Genomic DNA, 25,191 nt, shown 5'->3' on the forward strand with positions numbered 1-25,191 from the left:
GAGCAGTGGCCGGCACTGGGATTCCTGTAAGAGAGAGAGAGATGGTCAGACACCAGCACTGCATACCCCGGGCCGAGGCACTCCACCTCCAAGCAGTCTCCAACCCCAGCTCTCAGCCAAGAAAATCACTGGGCTGCAGACTGGCATTGACCCAGAGACTTCCCTGCTCTCTGGCTCGTTGCTTGCCCCAGCACCCAGCCATACCCCAGACACCCACAGCTGAGCACCCGCTCCTTGTGTAAATCTAAACATGGCACACACAGAGCCAGCTCCCCTGTTCATACAGGTGCCACAGCCAGCCTGCAGATTCAGAGTGCCACAGAACTCATGGTCACTGGGAGGCAGTGGTGCCCAGCAGGGCTTGCTATCCCAGGAGTACCTCCCTGTAGCACCTCCCTGTTTCCCGGAGCACTGAGGACAGAGACACCCAGTGACCTTCTGAGGAAACACCTCCATCTGCCCTCAGTGAGCACCAAGCCCCAGCCACCGAGTCTTGCTGCGCTTGGGCAAGTCCCCAGGGCGCAACTACTAGGGAACAGTGATACCTGACCTTCTAAACCCCACAGTGCCCATGTTTCCATTTACTTCAAATATCCTAGACAGCAGACAGCTGATTGCACATACATTTTAGCGTACTAGTGGGAAAGCAGCAGTTTATGGATATTGCTATTTTCTAAGCATTATGAAGATTGACTATTTTAGAGGTACCTGCTGGCTGTATTTCAAAGATGCTGAGATGACATTTATCCATCATCAAATGTACTTGTTTGCAAACTGTGCAATGCCTAAGCTTTCTCTTGTGGAAAAATGCAATTTTTGGTCTCTATAGTTGTGACAAAAAAACCTTCCAAACGTGAACTGAGAATATGAATATGTAAATATAGAAGCAAACTGTTAGCAAACACTCTCTCTTGATGATAAATACACAACACATAAGAAAATTCAGATGACAAAATTATTTGTAATGGAACCCACTGGACATCAAAAGCACCACAGGTCAACAATTTCATGCCTTGCACTCAAAAGCTCATTTTCTAAAGTGTAGATGAAGATATCTGAGCTGTCTAAAAGTTTTAAGTGTATAAGTGTTGCACAGAATCTAAATGAACAGCTATGGACTCCACAGGGGTTTATGCTACCGTGCCTGTTGTACAAAGTATAGAGGAACTGTAAAATCAAAACAGATGGGGATTGATTTGGATGTCACTGATGGCACTGTCATGGACATCAGTGATGTCATTCTACAAGCATGTAGAACATTCTGTAGGGAATACAGAGTATCCAATGCTCAATGTGAACGGACAGCCACGTCAGGCTTCTTGTGATCAGTTCTGAAAATCAGAGTAGCATCACCAGAACTTTCAGAGGATCATTCGAAGATTTTTTTAACTCCCTCTCCTCAGGATCATAACACGAGGTAGGGTCCACACAAAGGAGAGATGAGAATCACTATGGACTCACCATCTGGCGTACATTTAGTGCAGGTAGGGAGCAGCCTGCGAACACCAGGCAGCCCTTCTCCTATATGTCATCTGCTATGTACAGACACCTTATTTGGGTGGAGTGACAGAAGAGGCACTGCTTGTTCCCAATTTTCATTGCAGGCCCTGGGATGAGAGGCTTGCAGCTGTTAAGCACTTCGAGGTTCAACAGCATGATTGTACCAAGTCACTAATTCCCATGCAGAGACAACACTTGCTGCAATCAATAGGAGAGAAGCTGGCTGGAGAGCCAGACAGCAGCACAGGCAGAGAGGGCTGAGGCAGGAAGTGGCTAATTGACTGGGGGAGTACACATCTGGGCATGGTAGGCACAGCATGCTAGACTGCACCAGAGCTCAGCCCTGGAGTTACAGATGCCTCCTAGCACCAATGTTGTATCTGGGACTTTTGCTATGGGCAAAAACTCAGGCTTACCAGTGAATAGGCAGTTCAGTTCCTACAGGCCAGGGTGGGGGAGTAATACCATCTGCAAATAAGCAGCCATGAGAGGTAATTTGCTGTTTCATAACACGCACGGCCAGTTATTGCAGCTGTTTTTACTTCCTTGCTTCTGAAGGACTCAGATGCTCCCTGAGAACAGGAGTCCAAAAAAGTCATGAACACAAGTGGGAGAGACATTGGTCATAACAAATCAAAAAATTGAGAATGGGAGGGCTGTGAGATACAGCAAGAAAGGGAACAAAGGCAAAGCAGGCTCTCCCATTTTACTTTGCAGACTTGCTTTCACTCACATTGTAGTCTTTGCTTCTGTGCTGCCAAGCATGCACTTTGCACATGTTCACTGATGTGTAACTTGCTCTGCTGTGCAGATCAGCTCTAAATTGGACTTCCCACATAAAGAAGGCTTCTTGCACAACCTGAGCACTATCTCCCAAATGGTGACTTCTTCACCAGGGAAACCACTCAAGCAATTGCTCTGCAGCTGTCAAATGTAGTCCAAAGAGAAACCACACCCCAAGAGGGAAAGATTATTATTTTCAGTGACAGTTTGTGCTACGCACTGAACAGTCACTGAAAAGAAAGCCTGCTCATTCCTGCCCTTAGCCCATACCCTTCCATTGCTGTCCTTTGAGTTGTCACCACTCTGAAGGTGAGGGCTCATGAGATGATCCTTCTTCTTGGTCTGGATAGGAAGGAGATGTAATGGGGCCAGAGGTTCACGTAATTCTCTGTCAGGCTTCATGCCACCACCAACATGATGCTGGAGAACAGGCAAGATGGGTTCATGAGCGTGGAGCCCTGATAAGACACGCATATAGATTGTGCATGAGAACAGCGAGGTACATATAACCTCTCCAAAAAGATGGGGGCGGGGGGGGGTGAGGTGTGGAAGGGGTACTGCCATGCTGCACTGGGAGCAGAAATTACTTTACTTTTTTGCTCATCAGACTAAAAAACATGGTTTCTGGTTTCTGGTGAGCACTGTGATGGATAGAGAAGAGCAGAGAGATGGTGATGGCCCTTGCCAAAAAGATTTTTATCTATTCCTCTCCATTCTGATTTTAGTAAATGTCCTCTTTTTCCCAGTTATTTGTTAGTTATTTGGAAGAAGTAACACTGAGCTAAGGGCCCTAGCACGTGTGGTGACTTGCACAATGGAAACCTCTCTTCATTACTCAGCATTCAGTTTAGGCTTGTGCTATCAGAGAATGGATAGTTCCCATCCTGCATAGGCTGGATCTTTTTTGTCTTCCTTTATAAATGGGAATATTCACAAGGACATCCTGTCACACAAGGTTTCACTATGTCTCCCCATGCAAAAATAGGCAATGATCATGAATGTACTTCAGATATCAAAGGATTTGGTTCAGAAACTGTTGCAAGGGAAGCTTCTTCTCCTTCAAGTGTAGGAGGAAGGAGTGGGAACATTTCTCATTTCATGCAAAATGCCTCATTTTTCTCTAATCTTTGTGCCATTGGTGTGCAGGGAAATGAAAGGTACGAGCACAAGGTAGAGGAATGTTTCCTTCTCCTGCTGTGCTTTCCCAGGGCCCAAGGTATCCCTCCAGCTCCTGCCATTCATAACTCCATGCTGAAGCCATTTTTACCGGATCACCAGAGCACATTTCCCAGTGACTGGGCTCTGGGGAAGCTGTCTGAGCACATCAAGGAATGGAAAAGAGTTACAGGATGGTTTTCAAATGAACTTCCACAGTGCCACCCACGTGGGTCAGGATTCCTATGGTCATTTTAGGACAGTCGTGCTCAGCACCTACCTAGAGGTTTAAGGGTCTTCTCTTCACCTCTGCTGCCTGATCTTGGCCTTAAGAAAATGGAGAATAATAGAATATATGAGGAGACAGAAAGAAAGGCGGCACGTAGCATTAAAGGAGGCAAACTTTCTTAGTGTTGTCATTCTGATGAAGGGGGAAATGCAGCCTGTAAAACCAACAGCATACAGAGCTGACTGTCATTAAACTTTCTGTTGCTGGAGTCACACAGAGCTCATCGAGCTCCAGCTGAAACACAGGAGTCACTCTTCACTTTGGGCCCTAACTGTCCAGTTCTGCTCTCTCTCCTTTTGGAGCTCAGTGCCTCTTCCTGGTTCATGCATCCTTTCTGAACCAGCAAGAGATGTTAGGCTTGTCTGTATATTTAGGCATGGCAGCTATCCAGACACTATCTGTTATGCTCAGATCAGCAATGCACATCCTGTCGGACTAGTGGAACTGTAGAAACTGCTATAGCATGCTGGGTATATGAGGGTAAAGAAAGTTTATGCTTAGCCCTTCAGACAAAACCAAAAATGTGACACTTTTCAACTTCAGTCCCTGCAGTCCATTCCCTTACTGGTTTGGTTGCTTTCACTTTGAAACTCTAGAGATTTCTTTTCACCTTCAGAAACAGACTTCGGCCACCAGACAGGGCTTGGGCTTCCTGAAACGTATTAGCCTATTTCTTATAGCCTAAAATGAGAGGAAAGGGGGGATTTTGCAGAACATACCCTAGGATAAGAGATCAGGATGGTAAACCAGCAACAAAATTCCTGTAAACATCAGCAAGTGCCAATGTGAACTGCTTTGGAAAATCCACTCACAGGTGCCTCCAAAGCTCTAAAAAACAGAGTGACTTATCGCATGGAAGCTCAGTGCAGCCAGAAGGATCAGTCACAGTCACAGTTCATTTAAATTGTTAGAGAAGGAAAAACACACCTGTACTTGATGGAAGAAGCAAAGGCAGGTCCCTGTTAATGTGTTCTATAAGCTTAAAACAAATAACAAGAATGACTGTACAAGGACTTTAGGTACCCTACTATTAATCAAACTTAGATAAAACGGCATCCTCAAGCAAATTTCAATAGCAATTATTCCTATTGCAGCAAGGCCCTGTACTGCTCCACCCCTCTCCCCTCCCAAGAGACTTAGTTCTGCTCAAAAGCTGTCAAAGTGTTCATCTGGAATAAAGCAACTGATTTCAGACAGGCTGGAGTTACCTGAGACAGTTAACCTACTTCTGGCTTTCACCCTTTTTGTTTGTTTAGATAAATTCACACGGACATCTTATGGTCAAGGAATGAAGGTACTTCAAGGGGTTTTATAGCCTAATTCCTTTTTCTTTCAATGAAAGGCAGGCATTAAACACCCTTAAAAATACAAACATAGATCTACTTATCTGTGTTACATTAAAACAAACAATGGAGAACATGGACTCCTCCAACAGGTCCATGTCCTTCTTGTGTTAGGGACCCTAGAGCTGAATACAGTTACTCCAGGTTGAGTCTCACAAGAGCAGAGTAGAGAGGAAGCTTCACCTCCTTTGACTTAGAACTTAAGTTCTAGTTGGGCTTTGTCTCTTCAAATTATCTCCCTGCAATACTTCACAATATCCTTGCAGTCCTCCTGAGTTGCTGGCCCCTTCTTCAAGAGGTCATGAACTCGCCTTTTTTTCCTGAGTTCCAGCCAAAGCTCTCTGTGGGATTCGTTGTTAATGGGATAAGGCATAAAAGAGGGAATAAGGTATATTTTCTTTGGTCTCATTGTATAGAATGAATATGATCAGATATGATGTGGGCTTGCTCAAGCAAGTCCAGAGGAGTCCACAAAGATGCCCTGAGGGCTAGGGCAGCTCTGCTCTGGAGACAGGCTGAGAGAGATGGGCTTGTTCAGCCTGGAGAAGAGAAGGCCCCAGGGAGACCTTAGAGCAGGTCCCAGTGCCTAAAGGGGCTACAAGAAGCCTGGAGAGGGGCTTTTGACAAGGGCCTGGGGACAAGGCGGAACGGCTTTAAACTGACAGAGGGGAGAGTGAGATTAGACATTAGGAAGAAATTCTTCACTGTGAGGGTGCTGAGGCACTGGCACAGGGTGCCCAGAGAATCTGTGGCTGCCCCATCCCTGGCAGTGTTCAAGGCCAGGCTGGACAGGGCTTGGAGCAACCTGGGCTAGTGGACGGTGTCCCTGCCTATGGGCTGGATCTGGATGAGCTTAAAGGTGCCCTCCGACCCAAACCATTCTATATGATTTTATGACCTAATAAATATGCCAGTGGTGATTTTGGCTGGTTAAGGTCACCTCCTAAATGAAGCCAAGCATGGCCATTGCTTAAGGTATTAAAAATAAACAAGAGAAAACAGTAAGTACCAGAAATGAGTGTATCCTATAGCTAGAACAGAATGCTGCCTGTGCCACTGACTTACCCTGTAACACAAAGCCCTCCAAAGGCTTAATGTCCTAAATTCAGAGCATAGTTCCTAATTCAGGCCAGCTACATGACATGCAAAACCCTAAATTGTAGCTATGTAAGTCTACCTTTCTCCCTTGCACCTGCATCACTGTCATTGGATGATAATGGCAGAGCAATTTGCCTGCAGCCTTGAGGCAGTGCTGGATGTGCAGGATTCATCTTCTGCCGTTACTGATAGAAGCAAGCAAATCAAGCTTGTGCCATTCTCTGTACAGAGAGCAGTGGCAGTGGTTCATTGCCGACTGAAAAAAAAAAGTGTTAGGAAATGGCTTTCTGAAGAGGAACAAACGGAACACAGATGCATTTGAACAGCTCCAGGCCCTGTTGATGTTTCAGTAGACAGTAACTGTACTCCTTGTCATCCTTCCTTCCAGGTTAATCAAAAGGAAATACGTCCTCTGGGATTTTCAGCTTCCTTGGATCATTAGCATGCAGTAAATGAAAACAGAGATTATTTAATGCTATCACTATTTTCTTTCCCAACTAACAAGCTATTTTCCTTGTGTCTTCCCAGTGCAGCAAACATACAGTATTGTATTCAATACAGTTGGCCAGAGTGATACTGCTCTGGGACTCAGCACTTATGGACCAGAGAGACTGTAGTAAGGTCACTAAAGTTTGCTTCTCCTCCCTTTGCTTGGGAGTAAAATGATTCCACTTGTATCCCACATCCTTTGGAGTGAGATGCCAATGTTCAACTAGCAAAATACAGCAGTTTAAACCATCAACAAGAGCAGACTTGCTTACCATCCTGCAGGGATGAACTGTCAACCCTCAGGAGCCATATAGCAACTTATCTAAAACTCAGCAAGAGTGGATTCACAAAGCTGTTTTGAGTTCAGCCTTCCTTGATTCTACCTGGAAAACAAGTGTGAGCTCAGGAAGGATCAAAGGTGCCGGTTTTGCTTTTCTGGCTCCAGTCAGAGCAAGGTGCATTTGAGCAGGAGCTGAGGCGGGGCTTGTCTGTTTGCTCACATAGTGCAGCAAATGAAGCCTTGGCAGTCCAAGGTGAACTGAGGTGGAAGCTCTCATTCTTCGTCCTGTGGCATGCCAGAGGCCAGACTGTTGCTCTCATGAACAGGAACTTCCCTATCAGCAAACCACCCCATCTGCCCTCCAGTCCCCACCTGTTCTCCTCTTCCCTCCTTCCACCTGCCACCCCAAGCATTGCTCTTCTTCCACACCTCCCAGAATTGTGTCTCCTTCAAATGACACCGAAACTCGGCAGCACACAGCTGGAGTCATGCAGCAGAAGCCTCTCTTGTACAGCTTTAAAGAGTTTTCCAAAGAACTTTTTGGAAAGGGAAAGATAAAAGGAAAAATCATCAAATCTTTCTCCCAGATGTTACTGCCTTGTGGGAGAGGTGCTTGCATCAAACAAATTCCACCAGAGCACAGTAAAGGCAACCCCTCTGCTCGCCTCCTGCCAGCCCCTGCCAGAGCATCACTTTGCTAAGAAAACAACAATGCATGAGGCCAGGCTGCCCACCAACCTCCTTCACAAACATGTGTGTCCTTCACTTTGGAAAGCTAGCTCCACTCTGTAAAGCTTGCAGTCCCCCAGGAGCTGTAAAGCCCTACAGCAGGTTGCTGCCTACAAGGGAATAAGGATTTCTGCTGCTCCAGACCCTGTGTTTCCAAAACTGGAAGCAGGGATGGCCACTTGTCAAGCCAAACCCTTTCTCCAGGAGGACAGCAGACTCCCCCTTCAAGATGTATGAACCCAGCAGGCAAACAGTGTCACATACCAGGAATAAACAAGGCTGCATAGCAACCACTTCTCTGAAGAAATCTTGAGCGTGAGATGTAAGGAATATTTTTGGCTGCAAGCCTGGCAGCACCAGCACCTTCAGGCAGAGACACACTCTGAACTGCAACGTGCTCCCAGTCACTCCCTGCCCTTGACTGCTGCATGAGATTCATCCCTGAAGCTTTGCACAACGCGGAAGCCAACAGTAAAGTATGTAACTGACAAATGGGAGGGATTTCCACCTCCTTCACTGCAGGATTTGATGACATCTCTGGATGCTAAATTGCTTAGCTAGGCAGTGTGAGCTTGGAGCCCATCTAGGCTACATCAGTGTAAATCATACCAGCACTACAGAAATTGCCACATTCAGGCAAGAGAGGGACTAATTCCTTCAGCCTGGATGTATCCAACATGGCATGGCCACAGTCACTGCAACTCAACTAAATGCTGCCAAACTGAAATTCTCTACCACCCCCATGACAAACATTTTGTATGTCTCCACTATGCTGTGGATAATGGTGTAATATGCAATGCAGAGCTGAAATTTAGCTTGGCTACTGCACATGTTCTGTTGTTGTTATGCACATTCAAAAGGTACCTTCAAACACACACACACACACACAAAAGCAGTATTTTCATTATTTCTGTGCCTAGTTTGGAAATCTTCCATAAAAAGGCCACTGCTGCTGTTGTTATAAATGCCCGTGTACACAACAAGATTTTGTGCAGATGTGCAAGGGTTCACAAGAGGTCCTTTGTTAACCATGAGGAACAGCAGCTCAGCCTGTCTTTACAATGATTTGGATAGAGAGTGTCCAGTGAGTGCTACAAGAAAAGAAATTCAGACACTAAGCAGCTAGTCCTGAGTATTTGTATCCAACCTGCAAGCCAACAGGTTAGGTGGGAAGGGGCTCTTTGTATATAAAAATGTGCAATCATTCAGCTCCTACAAGGGCGAAGAAAAAAAAAAGAAAAAAGAAACCAACACAAAAAAAACATCTACAGGAGTTAGCAATCCTTCAGCTAGCAAAGGCAGCACGTGCACCCTGTTGTGGTATTGGGAGGTGACTGTCACCTCACTGGGTAAAAGCAGGAGCAAGGAAACCATCTCCCTGTCACTGCCAAGCCTCCTCACTGGTTCTGGCACTGTAGGAGTAAAGGATTCAGCCTTAAGCTGAGTCACCTTCAACCACACAATTCTCTCAGCTTCTCCAAGGCTGAGTTAATGAGATATGTGAGAAAATAACAACCCTATATATCACAGAATGGCAGAAAATGAGCTGACTACAGCTCATGTGTCACCAAATGTGACAATTCCTGCATGAAACAGAAGCATTCTCCCAAAAAGACTTCTATTTTTGCTACAGATATGAGGCAGAGGACTGCCCTCAGACTCCAGCACTGCTTTAGACAGAGAAAAGGAAAATTCTGCCTCACTCATGTTGCAGGCTTCAGGCAAGACTTAATCTGCTCCAGCTCCTGTCTGCAAAGCAAGCATAGCAGAAATTCTGCTTGTTAATCCAGTCTCCCTCCCTGAGCACCTGCTTACGCTTTCTTTTATTTTGGCTCAGTAATACTGAAGCTGATGGGACAGATTCAACTGAAGAGAAACTTGAAAGCCTACATGCTTACCCTCAAAAGCAGTAAGCAAAAGGTTAATTTCACACTTTCTAAAAGGAAGAAGAAATTGCAGCCCTAACTGGGGAACAGAGTACCTTCCCTTACTGAGACTAACTTTTGTGAGACCCACTTCACCTCCAGCAGACCCATGAGGCCAGGCTTTTATACCATCTGCACACCCTGTAATGACACATAACATTATGGAGGAAGGGGGAGCGTCCATGTGCTCCCACGCATCCTGGAAACGAACCTGGTGACAGCTATGGCGCCTTCTTGAGACAGCCGTGGGATAAACCCTGCTACAGGGTCAAACCATCCCTCTCACCTATCCATCCCAAGCACGTCCACCAATGTCTGTCCCCCCACCCAAGGAACAGTCCAGTCATCCCTCACAAGTTAACAAACAAGTTGCCTTGAAATCCCTTTTCTCTAGATATGAAGCATGGCCTCACTATTTCAACAAACACATCTCAGACTTATCTGGCTAAACCTCCACACACTGCTTTGAAGCCTCATGGCACCGCAAGCAGCAGCACATGGTTGAGTAGGGCTTTGCCCCTATCCACAGCAGCAATAGAAATCATGCCATCTTACATGCTTACACCAAGAAACCTGCTCTATTCCTCTCAGCATGTTTTCTCACTTGTTGGGCAGCAGAGCCCCTCTATGGCAGCCTCCTAGCTTGCAGGCAGCTTCTTTTTTGTCCACAGGAACTTCCTTTGGATTGGGAGCCCTCGGGCTTTCCCCATGGCAACCTCATTTGTGCACTGGGGAAGGGTGATGGATACCACATGGCATCCAAGTCTGTGACAGAGACAGCCCAAGTGAGCACACAGAGTAAATGTTAATTAGAGCTCAGCAGGCAGGTCTGGAGCTGGAGAGCTTACGCAGACCTTCTGGTTATGTGACCAACAGCAGCAGAAGCAGGTTATTAATTTAGTACTGGAGGTGCCAATGAAGCTTTGCAAACTGGTAGAAAAGAGCTGTGTTTCAGTAACAAGCTGTGTTCTAAAGTCTCCTCCACTGATAAAAATTAATGTGAGCTGACACACCAACACAGAGAAAAGGTGGGTCTGAAGGTCTTTTATTTTTAAAATGTTCATGTTCCTCAATCCTGAATTCTGTGAAAAGGGAGGAAAAAGCTGGACAGGAAGCAGGAAGAGTACAGATACTGCTGTATCTGCCTTTCTCCCTCTGCCCCTGTTTTGCCCAGCCCTGGGGAGCATCAAGACCTCCCTGCCTTTTCTTTATTCAATTAGACACTGTCCTCTAATCAGCAAGATCCTGAGGGCTTCAAGGGGGATACCACCTTCTACAACCCTTCGTCCATCAAGTGCTGGCATGACAAATAAATCAAATTATCTAGAGTGACAAGAGAGGTGCACAGGGCATGCACCTCAATGCCATGAAAGTCAAGCAGAGAGGAGCTGTTAAGATGCAAAAATATGCAAGGTAGAAAAACCTGCTGCTTTGGCATCGGCATTTTCAGACATCCCCTTTCAGTGGAAGACTCCTGCACCACTGAGTGCTGAGCCCAGTGCTTGAAACTAAAAGCTCATAAAAATAGTGCTTCACTTTCCTTTAAGGAGATGTGTTTTGTGAACACAGCTCATGAAAGAAAACAAGAAGGCAATTACAACTTTACAATTCAAAGCATTAACACACAGAAACACTAAGGTCAGGGAAAATCATGACAGTAACACTTTGCACTCTATTGCAGCTTCCCTCTGATGAGCCCAGAGCAGTTTGCTTTGCCACAAAAGGCACTGAACACCTCTTCATGCAGTGACTCAAGCAGTGTTAGAATACACAGGGAAACTGAAGCAGGCAGAAGTTCTCCAAACCCCACTTGGGACCTCAAAGTAAACAAACTGGAGTGAGACCAGCAAAACACATCTTTTTTAGATTTAGCAACAACTGTCTGTGGCAGGGTAACAACTGGGATAGAGTCAGCTGTGGAAGAAATGCTGAGGCATTTCAAAAAGAATAAGGGCACTATTCTCATCTAGAGGGGTACAATATTAAGAGCTGCTGGACTAGCATCATCAGAGCTTTTCATGTGAGGATCACAGGCTTTAAGGCTGATCAACAGAGAATCTTAACTACAGCTTGCCAAAGTCTTCTGATGGAGAACACAACGGTTCCACAAAATTGATGTGATCTATGAAAATGTACTTGTTTCAACTATTGCCATGAAAAGGTAAGTTTTAGAAAGGAACATTTAATCTTTTTTCTCAAATTCTTCCATGAACTCATTAAATAATCTCATTCTGAGTAGCCCTAAATCTATGCAGTGAAAATCTACCCACCAGCTACCTTAGACACATTTCCAGACCAGACCTTGATGAGACAAAAGCCTATTTCCAGCGCTTCTTGAATATAGTGGTAGAGCAGAAATTGCTGTGCGCCTGGCAAGTCATAGAGAACATAATAAGGGTTGAAAAAAGGAATTCAGGGTGCTTTTTGGACATTCATGATACAAAAGGACACAGGCAAACAATCTCCAAGCTGCAAGTGTGCCTTAGAGAACAAGGACAAGGTGTCCCAGATACACAAGCACATCCCACCTCCAATCCTCAAAGAGGACCCACCCGCAAACTGGGCAAGACCTCCATGCAACAGCAGGGAGACAGCCCAGTTTGGGATTGGCCAGAGCACCTCTAACACCTTCTGATGTCCCAGGGCACTGTACACACACGTGTTTAGCAATCCAATTCATTCAGGACCATGTGGTCCTAAGCTAAGGCCACTTGGTTCCCCACATTGCTAATCTATTTAACTGCATATTGGCTAATTGCAGGCTTTAAATCTCTGCCAAGCAGGGCATGTCAATGTCTGCTTGCTCTGGCTGCTTGAAGAGTCTGCCGCCACACAAAGCCACACCTCATCTGGAGAGGCAGAGAAACCAGCTGCCAGTGCCTGCTCTCTTGTGCCAGTCGTATATCATCTACTATACCACGATAGAGCTGTTATTAGGTAATGGGAGGGAAACAAAATCAAAGCAATGATCATTACCACAGGACACCCTTTGCAAATGCAAAATCTGGGGGCAGATAAACACAGGAGGGCAGAAAAAAAAAAAGGCAGAGACCCCTGGTCCTTACAAAGGCTCCTCAAAAGCAGGGTCAGCAGGCCAGTTTGTTAGCACAGTGTATGCAAATACACCTCTCATATACCTGAGGGTTACATATGATTCAAAAGCCCAAAGCTTTTTTTGCCCCAAGTCTACCAGAATCTAGTGCAAATAATTTAAACACATTAACCCAGTTGATATGCAGATAGACTCCACAACTCGTTAGAGTTGTAAAGTAGGTATGCTTTTATTCAGCTCTGAGGCGCATGGGGATTGCTCCTCCAAAAGCATGAGCCCCCTTCCTTTGCCACTCAGTTCGTTTATATTACATATAATGATTACCTAAACATGAGATTGCTTCACGCCTAATACATATGCAAAACCTATTCCTGTCTAACATTATAATCAGTTTTTCTGGCATTCGTCCCATTGGTGTGCCTGCGCAGTGCCTCCTGGTGGGGGTCGTTAGGGGGTCGTGAGGATGAAGGCCTGTAGTTCCTCTTCATCACCACGAGTAACCTCTTGCTTTCACACAGACTCAATAGGGTTTCAGCTCCTGTCCAAACCTCAGGTTCGGTACAAGCCGGTTTTATGTATCTTAAAGCAGAAACTTACCAAGTTTGCAAATTTTGTTACTCTGGCTATCTTTTGCTCCTTTTCTTTCTAAAGATACTATTTAAACAAGAATGTCTTAAATGTTAAGCTATGAATCTTATCTACTACAATTCTGCCTAGCAGCTGCAACTCTTAAAATTCTGCTTCACCTTTCTAGTAACTTTGACTCCTACGGTTCTGCCTCACCAAGCACAGCGACTGCTTAAGCAAGCAGGCACAATGTTAACCCTTTATTTCCCAGTCTCACAGTTGCTATGGTTTGTACTGAATGCCCAGTCTCCTGAATGTCAACATGGGTATCTGTCTCAGTGGCAGACCTGGTGCCCCTCTAAAGGGGTGGTGCACATCTAAAGGGGTGGGCAAAGTTCATTAGCTCCACCAGTGCTGCACCATGGACCACTGTTACAGAGCAACATGCAGTGCTAACTCCAGCCCTGCTTACCAGCTTCGCTGCCTTGAAGTGCAACTGCAGGGATTACAAGCCCTGATGACTTGCTTTTAAGTGCTTCACCAAGCTACTGTACAGAGAGGCAGCTGTGCAACATCAACACTACACAAAAAATAAAAGTTTCTCACACCATCACATTAAAGCCAAGGCAAGAAGCTTAAACTGAGCCCCAGCAATGCAGAAATCAGTCCTCAGACTTTAAAATCCCTCTGCTCCTACAGAAAGAGGAGTTGCACTTCTCCCACAAGCCCCATTTTTTCCCCTTAATACTGTCCATCTGCTGAGCAGAAAATCTGTCAGCACAGTTTGGGCTGCAGGGCTGAGGCTTCAGGACTGCATTTCTGACTTGAAGGAATCAGGAAGATTACACACAGAGAACACAACCTCAAAACATGTAAAGCAGGTATGTTCATGGTAATGGAGACAGACCACCATGGAGAGGAAGGACCAAGGGGCAGGGTAGGCGTGCTTGGAAGCCTGTGTTTTCCCACATTTTCCCACGTGGCAACCACCAAACCATGTTTAGGATATTGGACCTGCTAAGCCTTCTCAGTACCCACCATAGCACAGCACAGGTCGACAATCGCTGGCCCTGACTGTGCTGTGGGAAAAGTGACACACAGAAGCAGAGCTGTTTCTTTACTTTAAGACTTACAAATAGCTGGAAAAGATCTTGCTTCATTCTTTTCTGAAAGGGAAAAATGTGTGATCATTTGCAGGGATAAATGGATGGAAATGGATGGAAGAGTGTTAGGAGATTAAAAGATATGTTCAGGCTGCTGAACATGCATGTAATGAAGGTGATGGAGGCTTGAACTGGTGATAGAGAAGGGAGGAATTAGGCCTGCAACTTGTTTTACCTGCCGTGAACTTCAAAGAGGTCCTGGAAAATACTTTCAGCTTCCATCAGTCCCTGATAAGAGCTTGGCAAAGCACATTCCATGAGCTGGAGGATACCCAGACTTACAGGCAGATAATAGCCTGTCTCAGGCACACGGCGATGTAACAGCTTCCTCCTCACTCTCCTGTACTAGAGGGTGTCCTGACAAAAACAGAGACAAGATGCAGTGAGGAAGGATCCCATTTCCTTGTTAACAGCTTTCCATTCAAATCCTCAATGCTCCAGAAATGAGCTGTCTGAGCACTACAGAAAAGAAAAATAGGCATAGGCTGGCGGATTTTTCTTAAATAAAATAAAAATTAAACGACAAAATCTGTGTTAACAGACCACAATAAATTCATGGAGAATGCTGCAGTGGTAGATGGATATATTTCATTTTTCACCTTCACTATTTTAAAGAAACCCCTGTGCTTACAGTGGAGAAAAGATTTTGTACAGCTACCTTAAATTTGTGTGAAAGGGACAGTGGGTTTTGGGTTTTGGGTTGGTTTGTTCTGTTTATGTAGCTGTTCTTGAAATAGAATTGTATAGAATGCAATTTACTTCCTTTTCTTCTTCATTGAACCTGCTTGGGCAGGGGGGGTGGGTAATAGCAGGAATTAGATAGAGGACTGAGTCTGACCCTGCTGAAATAGAACAGCCACTGTGCCCAGCCTGTGGATGTTTTGAGATAGAGCTCCTCTTCCGAATCACATTATCCCTGTCAGTCTTGGGTAGAAAATGATTTCCAGTCACCAGCCCACAGCAGACAATAATAACAAATAAAAAATAGCCAAGCTGCTGCTTACAGTAGATGCCAGAAATGAAGCATGGGGGAATTCTGAGGGCACAGCACATTGGTGAGAGAACTGAGGAGGAACAGCATTGCCCCTGCCCGCTGCAAGGTGGTGGCAGCACAGTGGGAACAGCTCATTTAGCAGACAGCTCTTTCTCTTCAATCTGGTAGCTGTGTGCTGAGCCTTTTGTCTGGAGTTTGCTCATGAAAAGAGGCAAACAACGAGTGTATTGACATGCCATAAATCCTGTGTTGGCAGAGCTCAAAGCAATTTGAGCATCCATACAAACTCAGGCCTTGTGACTGCACCTAGAGACAGGCAAGTAATCAAAACAACATACCTAGAAGAGACCATGCAAGTGCAAAAACAGGGGAGAATTTAGGGGCAGGGAGAAAACCTACATGTGGAACCAGTGCTGGGTAGAGTTGACTGCTAAGCACTCACTGAGCAAGCCACTCCTCAAGGCCTGCAAAGTATATCCCACAGATCCTCACCAAAAGCATGGGTCAGCAGCTCAATGGGGTGCTGTGTTTTGTAGTGTAATTATGCCTTCTCATATCCTCTCTGTGCTCCAGCTGCAACAGTATGTTCTTCTCCATGTCTTCTTGACTGTCTTGCCCAGCTATACTGCAAGCTTGCCCAGGCTGGAGATCCTTTCTCCAGTGTTCTCCTCAGAACAAGGGAAATTCAGGAGCATGCACTTTGCTTCCACCATGCATTTTTGTGTAAGAAACTCCAGACATTCAGGCACAGGTAGGAAAGCATTTTAGTAAACTACCCAAGTAGGGTGATCCCTTTTTTGCAGATGGGGACACAGAGACACAGAAGCTGGAAACACAAGCTTTCAGCCTTGACAGTCACTAGTTTCCCATCACTCAGTCCTAAAATAATTTGGATACCACTGTGATAGCTTCAGCTGCTAAGGAAACAAATCTCTTTCCATACACTTTACTCACACGCTGCGTCATTCAGTTCCTCATCTGAGTGAGAGCGATTATGTTGGCAGTTCACCATTATCTTAAAGAAAAGCAGGACTTCACCATCTTTCTTGAACGTAAAAGTCCATCATCTAGCTAACAACATTTTCCAGGACTCTAGAGAGGCTTTTTACAAGACATGCTGCCTCTCAAGAAATAAGAAGGGCTACAAGGTGAGCTTCCCAAAGGAAACAGCTTTGTGCTCTGCCCTGTGGTGTCAAGTGCTGCTATGTATCAATGTGGATATTTCATAACGTCAAATTTGATGATTTTTGACCACTTACTGAAAGACAGTAGAGGTTTGCATTGTTTGTACCTAGGAGTAGTAATATAAGCGTCCAAACTAATAAGTGTCCTTGAAACCTGGATCTAAGGGCAAGCTTAATATGGTGACAGGCTCTGCTGGAGGCTCAGGCAGGGTCATTTTTCTCTCTACAGTTGTCAAAGATCTTTGGGTCTGTGGAGCAAACACTGACCATAAAGTTGCAATAAACCCTAGGATTGATGGATGCTGGCTGCTAATGTTTTTTGTTTGGGGGTTTGTTTGGGGGTTTTTTGTTTAAAACCATTGGAGCCACAGAAAACCATGAGATGACAGTTTAGGTCTTATCTCATTCTCATCAGTACTAATAGCAAACCTGAAATTGATTTTAAATGTCAAGGAAAAACCTTCAGCAGACTAAGAGGTGGAATAAAGCTTCTTTATGTAGCCTGTTGTCTGTGCATTTTTTTTAAAGATGCAATAAAAGCAATAAAAGCTTTCACTGGAAATAGAGTCTTCAATAAAAATACACATTCTCTCCAAATGCATACTTTGGTTGTGATCTTTTCCACAGAACGGGTAAAACGTTCAAACCAATTTTCAGCTAAGCAGCAGCTGATCTGTTTGGAAACATTTGACAAAGGGGTGCAAACATCTGAAACAAAAAAAGGCTCTATTGTTATGTCAAATGCTTGCCTTGTTAAGTTTCCACTAAATATATATATATTAGCTAATATGCCTAGTGCTTTTGTAACAAGTTTTAAGTTTTAGCAATTTCTCAGGGAAGCTACAGCTTCCAAGAGTAAGTTCTCAGGCAATTTTCTTCCTAAAGCAAAGGAATGGCCCACTGGGATCTCACTGGTCCCACTGGCTCCCAAAGGAGCCCTAAGGAGAGCCCCAGAGGAGCTGTGGAAGGCAAGCAGCGCACAGAAGACTTGCACACACTCTTGTAACCGTGACTGCCACAGTATTCAGCAACAGAGCTTTGCCTGGGATAGACTGGAATATGCCACCAGTTCAGCCAGCAACGGAGTGCACACAGAGGCTGGCTGCAGAGCCCTGAAGCCTGTTGCACTGGGCATTTAAGGCAACATTTTAGGACTGGCACGCCAGCTGGCAGAGAATGAAGATTTGCTGTTTCTGCCCATCTGCTTATTCAGCCTTTTCACCAATAAATTAGGCTTGGCTCTCCTGGGAGGTGCTTTTTGAAACCACAGGAACTAGAAGTACACTTAAAAAACAAAACAAAACATTGATGAAAGCCAAGATTCTGCACATACTAACAAAGCTTCATGCACCAGAGAAACACACTGCACGTTAATTTGGACACACAGACCATGCTTACTTAGCTCCCTTTTCTACAAATGTCTTCTCACAAGGACTGGATTGGCATCCTTTATGGTCCCTGAGTGCACTTAAGTTCAGCATATTTCCAAAAGTGCTATCACTGCTTTACTTAAAAAGTGATAATCAAATTCTCTCCTCTTCTCTCTCATTCCAAAACTTTAAGAACATTACAACAGCCTTCCCCACAGAGAAGACAACTGATGCGGCACAAGGCAAGGAACCAATACTCACGTTCAAAGGAGCACACGCTGTGGCTTGACTGATGGATTACAAAGGCCTGGGGACAGATCCAGCCAGTGCAGACAGAGGTGGAGTACTACAGCATTTTTGTCTTAGCTGCATTTTCCCCACCATTTTGCAGAGCAATCAGCAGCTCAGAGCTGAAAGATTGAAAGAAAAGCCTGCCTTGATGGTTATTCTGTCTCTTCGAATCCCCCCAAAATATATTCTCCCTTCTGAAGGTATTTTGTGTGTTTCAGTGACAGGCCCATCAACAGAACCAATCTGACATTGGCTACCTTTCCAAAACAATCTGGATTACAGCACTATTACCAACATATCCATTTTTAAATGCTGGACTACGACTAGTCCCAGGAACACTGTTGTTTGGAAGGGCAGTTCTGAACAACATGAAGAACTGAGAGTAACCCACATCTGGTGAGCAGCTCTGGAGCAGGATTTTACTTGCAGTGCTGTCCAATATACTACTCCTCATCAGTTCTCTTTGTCAGGACCAGGGGGGAAACAAAATTTTCAGGTTGAAGTCATAGAATCATAGAATAGTTAGGGTTGGAAAGGACCTTAAAATCCTCTAGTTCCAACCCCTAACCTGCCATGGGCAGGGACACTTCACACTAAACCATGCCACCCAAGCCTTCGTCCAACCTGGCCTTGAACACTGCCACAGACGGAGCATTCACAGCCTCTCTGGGCAAACCATTCCAGTGCCTCACCACCCTTACAGTAAAGTATTTCTTCCTTATATCCAATCTAAACTTCTCCTGTTTAAATTTTAACCCGTTACCCCTTCTCCTGCCACTACAGTCCCTAATGAATAGTCCATCTCCAGCATCCCTATAGCCCCCATTCAGACACTGGAAGGCTGCTATGAGGTCTCCATGCAGCCTTCTCTTCTCCAGGCTGAACAGCCCCAACTTTCTCAGCCTGTCTTCATATGGGAGGTGCTCCAGTCCTATGATAATCCTTGTGGCCCTCCTCTGCACTTGGTCCAACAATTCCATGTCCTTTTTATGTTGAGGACACCAGAACTGCACACAGTACTCCAAGTGAGGTCTAATGAGAGCAGAGTAGAGGGGCAGGATCACCTCCTTTGACCTGCTGGTCACGCTCCTTTTGATGCAGCCCAGGATACGGTTGGCTTTGTGGGCTGTGAGCGCACACTGAAGCCAGCTCATGTTCATTTTCTCATCGACCAGCACCCCCAAGTCCTTCTCTGCAGGGCTACTCTCAATCTCTTCTTTGCCCAGCCTGTAGCTGTGCCTGGGTGCAGAACCTTGGATTTGTCATAGTTAAACTTCATGAGGTTGGCATAAGCCCACCTCACAAGCGTGTCAAGGTCCCTCTGGATGGCATTCCTTCCCTCCAGCGTTATCAACCGAACCACACAGCTTGGTGTCATCAGCAAACTTGCTGAGGGTGCACTCAATCCCACTGTCCATGTCACTGACAAAGATGTTGAACAAGACTGGTCCCAACACCCATCCCTGAGGGACACCACTCATTACTGGTCTCCAGCCGGGAATGAGCCATTGACCACAACTCTTTGCATGCAGCCATCCAGCCAGTTCTTTATCCATCAAATTGATGTCTCTCCAATTTAGAGACAAGGATGTCATGTGGGACAGTGTCGAATGCTTTGCACAGGTCCAGGTAGATGACATCAACTGCTCTACCCCTGTCCATCAGTTTCCGCAGCCCCGTCATAGAAGGCCACCAAACTGGTTAGGCAGGATTTCCCCTTAGTGAAGCCATGCTGGCTGTCACCAAGCACCTTGTTGATTTTCATGTGCCTTAGCATGCCTTCCAGGAGAATCTGCTCCAAGATTTTTCGAGTCACAGAGGTGAGACTGACTGGTCTGTAATTCCCTGGGTCATCCATTTTCCCCTTCTTGAAAATGGGGGTTATATTTCCTTTTTTCCAGTCATTGGGAACTTCACCTGACTGCCATGATTTTTCAAAGATGATGACCAGCGGCTTCGCAACTTCATTTGCCAGCTCCTTCAGGACCTGCGGATGGATTTCATCAGCTCCCATGGGCTCGTGTACATTGAGGTTTTTAAGATGGTCTTGAACCAGATCCTCTCCTACAGTGGGCCTAGGGTCTTCATTCTCACAGTCCCTGCATCTGCCTTCCAAGACTTGGGTGGTGTGGTCAAAGCCTTTGCCAGTGAAGACCGAGGCAAAGAAGTCTGTATTTAAGATGGATGAATTCAATGGACTTGAATTTAAAAGCAAAAACAAAACAAACTGATGCAACTGGGGATTGTTTTCTGAGTACCTAAAGAAGATTAAATGAAAATATTGCAGTCAGTTTAAAAACAAACAATTCCAAATGAAAAGTCAGCAGTTCTTAGAATACTAAAATGCTTCATCTGCTCCCCAATAAAAACACTCAAAAACCTTCAAAATTTCTCTTCAGTTTTTCCCTTATCATTCTCTTCACTCTCTCCCTTTTTTGTGCATCAAGTCTGCTCAAAATTCATTTTTTCTTCTGAAATTGTAGTATTTCCAAGTTGAATTGAAATCAACATTCAAACTTCAAGCTCCCAGAAAAGCAAAATATTCAGAGATCACTTCTGAGATAACAGCAACCTTGAATCAGATACACATCTCCTGAAACACAATCAGACTAAAAGGAGATCACCCACGCAGAGCAGTGACAACCATGGTTCTGACTCATGATGTGGAGACAAGGGTGGCCTTACCCGGAACCCAGAAGGAAGATGTTAATCCATCAGCCCACCAGCATGTGTGGTTTCCTACTTGGAAAAATTTTGGAAGCACCAAGAAGGACACAGATTCCACCTAGTGCTGTTCCACTCTGGCCTTAGTCGCATAGATATAAAATGCTAATAGTCCGCATTTTTCCAGGTTCAGCACATCGTGCAGCAGGCTGGCTTATGATCACTCCAGTGGGTGCCTTTGGAAGATCCAGGGATGTGCAGCCGAGCAGACGGCTGCGGTTCTGCTGTGTGCAGTTTCTAGCAGTGATCAGCGTGGCATTAATCCACATTAGAAAAAAAGTCATCTAGAAGAAGCAAAGATTGGCAAAGCAAAGGAACTGTCGCTTGGAAACTCCTTTTGCTTTAAGGTATAGTCATTTAGTCTGCACCATCCACCAGAGTTCATGTTTTTCTAGGACAGCCTTCCCTTCATCCTATTAGTTTCCTTCACTAAATGCACCTCTTTTCCAAATCTTTAATTGTATCTACAAACTCTATTTCAGCTGTGCACCTTGCTTTGAGGAGCCCAAACACATAGTAAAGCTTCCAAGCCTGAGAGGACCCAAGCTCCTTCCAACCTACAAGTGCTGGAAGCTGAAACAGTGGACACAAATCCCTGTGTTCCTACATTCCCCGAGGTCACACCAAGAGATCTTTCACATTACAGACATCACAGCACAACTCCAGCAAAAGCTTCACTGTCAACCCCCTTCCCAGAAACTCAGGCTTAGCTGAGGGCAAAAAACCCTTCTTTGATCTGATTATAGGAACTTCCAACTTCAGGCAGCTAACAGAGCCATCAGTTCCTGTACCAGGCAGTCTGTGTGATATTGTTTCTACCTGACTCACCTGTACACCACCTCTTCAGGAAGTGTCTCAAGTGGTCTCACCTGGTTCAGACTGGGAAGATTTTTAATATGTGGACATGAAAAAGATTCTGTTCATGCAGTTTCAGACAGCAACTGCTGCCATGGCCCTCCACTTGGCCAACAGCTGAATATAAAGAATGAGTTTACCATGTGTGAGAGGGCGGGACAAATGCACTAGCCCGCTCCTTTTGAAGCATGCCCCCAGGTACCAAAACGCTGTTGACTGTTTTATTTCAGGGACTTTGGGAAGTCACCAAAATAACCAACAGACAACTACTCTCCAGTGCTGATGGAAGCAGAGTCCTCCCATCCACAGATGCAGACATTAAGGGGGTCCTAATCTTTGGTGTGCAGTAACCAATAAGGGAAGAACCTAGAGACAGTGCCCTACTCTCCAAGGCCCCTTGGAGCTTAAAGGAAATGCTTTTTTCTCAAGGACAAAATGCACCATTAATTCCTTAAGTTATTCCTAAATAACTTTGAGTGCTCATTACTGAGCCAGGGTATTTGGAATAACCTAGTTAACCCCATCTCTGTGATTAGAAGAGCTTGGATAGGCTCCAGGTTTGACCGTGACTTCAATTCCCCTCCTAGATAACATGAGATTCACTCACACAAACCGTATTTATCTCTCATACCTTCTTGCTGAGCAATTCTTTATCTCGCTGCCAAAACAGAAACTGAGCTGAAGGTGCTTGGACAAAATTTTCCCAGGGCAGAGGCCCAGGCTCTCTTCTAAGCAGGATTCTCTTCATGGTCTTGATTGTGCAAGGGGTCAGTATCAGGTGGATTGGGAGAAAATGTCCAAAAAGAGACTGGTTTAGGGAGCACCTTATTACCAAGCAGCTCCCTGGCATGCAAAAAATGCTAATACAATACCAAGCCCTCATCTGATCCCAAGACAACATAAACTACAACTTGGCTATCAAGCTATATGCCATCTCTGTAATTTTCATGTGCAGTTTTCATACACCTGTGTGCCAACATTCCCACTCATCAGAATTTTCTAAGAGCTATTTGTGTATTCTAAATCTTTCCTTCTTTTCTCCCCTTCCACATCTTTCTCCTCTGTCTCCTGTCTCCAACAGCATGTTTTGCTTTTGTTAGCTGCTTCTTGAGGTCACTGAGACAGTTATTTTGGGACAGAGATGTCATTAACAAGACTAATTTAAAGGGTAAACCTAAAAAAGCATTGGAGATTGAGGGTTTTGTCTTCTGTGGGGGGGTTAAACCAATAAAATCACTTCCCACAGCATGTAGGAAGGCCAATAGCAAAACATCCACACTCCAAGTTCTCGCACAGCAGAAACTTTAACAGACAGAAGTGCACATTCCACACTGACAGCTCTTATTCCCCTACCAAACTTCTGAGAATCGGATGAAAAACTAAAATATTTAGTGAGAGGCAAGAAGAATCTCTTGCACCAAGCCCTGGTCTAGTACTAAGTCCCTTTGCAAGTAGGACTATAAAAGAGGCAAGAATGGGAGCCATAGCGTTTTACGGCACGGTGCATTTAGCAGCAATGGGATTATGCCATCCACAACGGCACAGCTCACAGGTTGCTCTTCCCGGCTAACGGAAGGAATTTTTATGGAGCTGTTGTGACACCCTCTGGACAACTGTGGTATTGCTTCTCAACACATTCAAATGTATTTACTTCTATTGATTGATTGATGGCTTGGCTTCTCGAGTGAAGATTTGGGAAGGGCTTTAACCACGCTTACTACAAGCACGATGACCAAGGGCATGTGGGATAGGCAAATCTGATTGGAAAAGAGGGTGCTTAGGCAATCAGGAAGTGTCTGACCAGGACTGTCAACTCCTGAGCAATCTTGAGCTACCCATGCACTGGTCCGCCCGCATGCAAGGTTGGATCTGCAGCTTCCCGTGCACCTTGTCACGTACCGTTTTGACCCACGCCTGTCCATACAGACAAGTGAGAGTGAGCCCTTCCAGCCTGCACAGTGGATTTTTTAGGTGAGGCGCAGCTTGCGCAGAACTGGCCCCACCCTTTCCACCTGAGGTTTAACTCCCACGGCCTAGCTAGCTAGGACAGAGACAGCAAAGTCCACAGGTCATAGGTTTTGGAAGAGTGTCCTTCTCTTTTATGGAAGACCTTACAAGGCTAGACGAGCTCCATCTGCCCGGGTTTGAAAATAGGAGTTTTCCTTCTCCTATGAGGAAGGCCTGTCTTCGCTTATGAAGATTTGGGAAGAGCTTTACCCACTCATGCTGAACAAGACTGTCATCTCCTGGGTCAATCACAAGCAACCAATGACGCAATAGCACAACATCAAGCATCTAGGTGGGATTCTTAGAGGTGGGCTTATTTACTTCTATAACCTGGAAATAAGGCCACCACCACGTGAAAAACTAGCACAAAGAGACAGCAAGGACCAAATTTCTATCAAGGACCAAAAGACTCCACTCAGATAAGCATGTCCTGATTGAAATGACTCGTCGCAAGTGACTGTCTCTTCCTCTCTCTCCATTTTTGTGGAAAACCCTCCAGAGAAGTTCTGTTCAGCCTAATGCAGAAGTGGATATTTTTTATCACACATGATTTGTGGGACAAGGAAACAATCTCTGGCACAGCTCGTTTCTGCATGGCCTTGAACACTGCCAAAGATGGTGCATTCACCACTTCTTTGGGCAACCTGTTCCAGTGCCTCAACATCTTCACAGTGAAGAACCTCTTCCTTACCTGAACTTTTTCTGTTTCAGTTTTAACCCATTACCTTATGTCCTATCGCTATAGTCTCTAATGAATAGTCCCTCCCCAGCATCCCTATAGCCCCCATTCAGATACTGGAAGGCTGCTATGAGGTCTCCATGCGGCCTTCTCTTCTCCAGGCTGAAGAGCCCAAATTTTCGCAGCCTGTCTTCATGCGGGAGGTGCTCCATCCCTCTGATCGCCCTCGTGGCCTCCTCTTGACTTGTTCCAACAGCTCTGTGACATTCTTATGTTGAAGACACCGGAACTGCACACAGTACTCCAAGTGAGGTCTCATGAGAGCAGAGTAGAAGGGCAGGATCACCTCCTTCGACCTGTTGGTCATGCTCCTTTTGATGCAGCCCGAGACACGGCTGGTTTCTGGGCTGTGAGCACACACTGAAGCTGGTTCATGTTCAGTTTCTCATTGACCGACACCCCCAAGTCCTTCTCTGCAGGGCTGCTCTGAATTGCTTCTCCACTCAACCTGTAGCTGTGCCTGGGATTGCCCTGACGCAGGTGTAGGATCTTGTACTTTCCTTTGCTGAACTTCATCAGGTTTGATTTGGCCTACCTCTCAAGCGTGTCAAGGTTCCCCAGGATGACCCCTCTTCCCTCCAGCATGTCAACTGAACCACACAGGTTGGTGTTATTGGCAACCTTGCTGAGGGTGCACTCTATCCCACTATGCAC

The 25,191-nt window shown here is 45.4% G+C and overlaps 1 protein-coding gene across 1 annotated transcript in view; it reads right to left on the reverse strand.

Moving 5' to 3' along the window:
• Positions 1-25,191, reverse strand: part of TOGARAM2 (TOG array regulator of axonemal microtubules 2) — a 41,282-nt gene that overhangs the window by 1,133 nt on the left and 14,958 nt on the right. The window lies entirely within an intron of this gene.

This window comes from Pezoporus occidentalis, unplaced genomic scaffold (assembly GCF_034315485.1).
Source record: "Pezoporus occidentalis ecotype Australia unplaced genomic scaffold, CSIRO_AGI_Poc_V1 ctg93, whole genome shotgun sequence".
NCBI lineage: Eukaryota > Metazoa > Chordata > Aves > Psittaciformes > Psittacidae > Pezoporus > Pezoporus occidentalis.